We start from the raw sequence: 3,148 nt of genomic DNA on the forward strand, positions 1-3,148 counted from the left end.
ACGTCACATCCGATCGCTGCAGCGGTAGGCGTCATTCCGCCTCCCTGAGAAAATCTCCTCAAAAGGCGGGCCAGCCGTTGTCGAGCCGACAGGGGAGATATCCCCCACCCTGTTCCTTTTAGACGAAGGAACTGGGCGCCGAGCCCATTACGGTCCAGGGGTTCGAAGGCTAGGCCCCTAAGGGTTTCGACAGCCGTCCCAGGGCAACAGAGTCAGGGACGACCGCAGGCGAGCCCACACGGGGCCGAGGCCCAAGCAAGCGAAATGCTTGGGACGCCCTAAGTCATGTCCGGGACCAGCAGGGAGGTCTCCGAATGGGATCCCACCGTAGGGAGGCACCGAGCCACTGGGGCCCAGCGAATGGCCCCGGTACCTACTAGAGAAACCCTCTGGTACTCTTGGAGGGCGTCTCTGGACCGCTAGCTGACCCCTAGAGAACGGGGCACGGGCCTCCACTAGGACTCACCCGATAATAGCTCACTAGAAGTGCCACCGCTCGCGCCCATCAAGGGTAGCTTGGCATATTCCACCCCTCCTTCCGAATGAAAAGGAAGCGCGAGGGTCGTACGAAAAGCCAGGGGAACCCCTGATGGCCCTCTTGCTCCGTGCAAAAGCTAAGGGGCTCTTCCTGCAACCTTGCCGAGACCCAGCGACCCAGGCTCACATTCGAGGGGGCTCGACAAAACAACCCCTCCTTCCAAGCGAAAAGGACGCGCGAGGGTCGTTCAAAAAGCCAGGGGAACTCCGGACAGCCCTCTTGCTCCGTGCAGAGGCTAGGGAGCTCTTCCAACAGATATGCCGAGACCCCGCGACCCAGGCTCGCACCCGAGGGGGGCTCGGCAAACAAACCCTCACGTGCGAGGGCGTACAAAAAGCCAGGGGAACTCCTGATCGCCCTCTTGCTCCGTGTAGAGGCTCGGGGGCTCTCCCTGCAATTTTGCCAAGACCCAGCGACCTAGGCTCGCACACGAGTGGGCTCGGTAAAAAACCCCTCCGTCTGAACGAAAAGGATGTGCGAGGGTCGAACAAAAAAGTCGGGGGACCCCTAACTGCCCTCTCGCTCCGTGCGGAGGCTTGGGGGCTCCTCCTGCACCCAAGACAAACACAAGCGACCCAAGCCCGCACTTGAAGACTCGAGAAAACGCGATAAAGGGCATCGAGCCCATTACGGTCCAGGGGTTCGAAGGCTGGGCCCCTAAGGGTTTCGACAGTCTCCCTAGGGCAACAGAGTCAGGGACGACTATGGGCGAGCCCGTACGGGGCCAAGGCCCAAGCGAGCAAAACGCTTGGGACGCCCTAAGTCGTGTCCGAGACCGGCAGGGAGGTCTCCGATTGGGATCCCACCATAGGGAGGCACCGAGCCACCGAGGCCCAGCGAACGGCCCTGGCACCTACTAGATAAACCCTCTGGTACTCTTAGAGTGTGCCTCTAGACCACTAGCCGACCCCTAGCAACCGGGGCACATGCCTCCACTCGGACTTACCCGATAATAGCTCACCGGAAGTGTCACCGCTCACGCCCACCGAGGGTAGCCTGGCATATTCCACCCCTCCTTCTGAGCGAAAAGGAAGCGCGAGGGTCACACAAAAAGTCAGGAGGACTCCTGATCGCCCTCTCGCTCCGTGCAGAGGCTCGGGGGTTCTTCCTGTGATCTTGCCGAGACCCCGCGACCCGAACTCGCACTTGTGGGCTCGGCTAATACGATAACATCCCTTGATCAACGTGAGAAAAAGACCCTAGAGGAATGAATCCACTCCCCCAGGGCCTCGGGGGCTACACCCGGTGGGTGCACTCGCGCGCACCCACCGAAGCCTCAAAGTACGAAACACTAGTCCGCCAGGAGCTGCCGCAAGTCAAACCTCGTCAAAACCTCAAGAAGAGCGCTCACGCTCTCCCTGAGGCTCGGGGGCTATTGTCGGGTACCATAAAATGGGGTACCCCAAACGTTTACCGAATGAATCACTTAAGCTCTATCAAAGACGAAGCCAAAAGGTAAACCATCGGTTGACCTCCGGCATTGTCCGAGCTCACTGGCTCTTCGCCTCACACAAGGCCTCGCACGAGAGGCCTCGACGGCCTGCCAAGTCTCTGCCTCGTGAGAGGCCTCGCACGGGAGGCCTCGACGAGGAACTAATTCTCCGTCTCGCCCAAGGCCCCGCGCGTATAGCCTCGGACGAGACAGCGATTCTTCGTATCGCTCGAGGCCGGCTCGGCAATAACCCATCGCTTCTGCCTCGATCGGGCTCCCCAATAGAGCGTCACGTCGTATTAATGCGTCAACCACTCCCGTAATCTCAACCGAACGATGGCTCGACACCGCAGAGTGGCCGACGGGACAAGAAGTTGCATCAATGCCATACCGACCAGGATAGGGCGCGACTGGGATTATCGGCCACTGTGTTCTGGTGCTGTTCCCACGATCAGCACCGGCACTACACTGTGCCACGTAACCCCCGCCCCGAAGACAATGCGACATGGGGAGTCTAGTCCGGGTCACCATAACCTCGGAATCAGCGTATGAGACCAACTGTTCCCTCTAAGCCTCGGCAATTTATATTAGGGTCTCAGCAACCTCGGGATTCACGTCTGCCGAGACCCCCATGATGGCTCGGCCTCAGCACCAACTGAGCCTCGGCTTCTCGCGTAGTCAACACATAGTGACTAGCACGCCGACCGCCACGCCCGCTTTGAGATAACACTGGAGCTCCCATGACGCACAGGATCGGATGTGACCGGCGTGTCGCCCCAGTACTTCAAGGACGAGACCACTCCGTCACCCACGCCGCCACAGTAACAGGCTACAGGGCTCGGACATGCCACCTCTGTCCGCACGACGCCGTGTAGCTAGCGAATGTATCACCCTAGTCCCCCATTCAACTATAAAAGGGAGGGACCTAGGTCATTTCTAAGAGGAGACACGGATGATTAGGCCTATGCCCATGCAACGAACTCACGCACAAACGCACAGACGAGTGCTCGAACTTCCCCGCTGCCTGAGATCAACATCTCAAGCAATCCACGCCGCCCCACGTAGAGACCTAGGACTAGCTCCCTCTCTCGCCCTGCTTGTAACCCCCTACTACGAGCACTTCGGTGCAAGGAATACAAGATCGATCTCTCAAACTGGACGTAGGGTGCTCATTACCC

This window comes from Miscanthus floridulus, chromosome 17, assembly GCF_019320115.1.
Source record: "Miscanthus floridulus cultivar M001 chromosome 17, ASM1932011v1, whole genome shotgun sequence".
NCBI classification, from domain to species: domain Eukaryota; kingdom Viridiplantae; phylum Streptophyta; class Magnoliopsida; order Poales; family Poaceae; genus Miscanthus; species Miscanthus floridulus.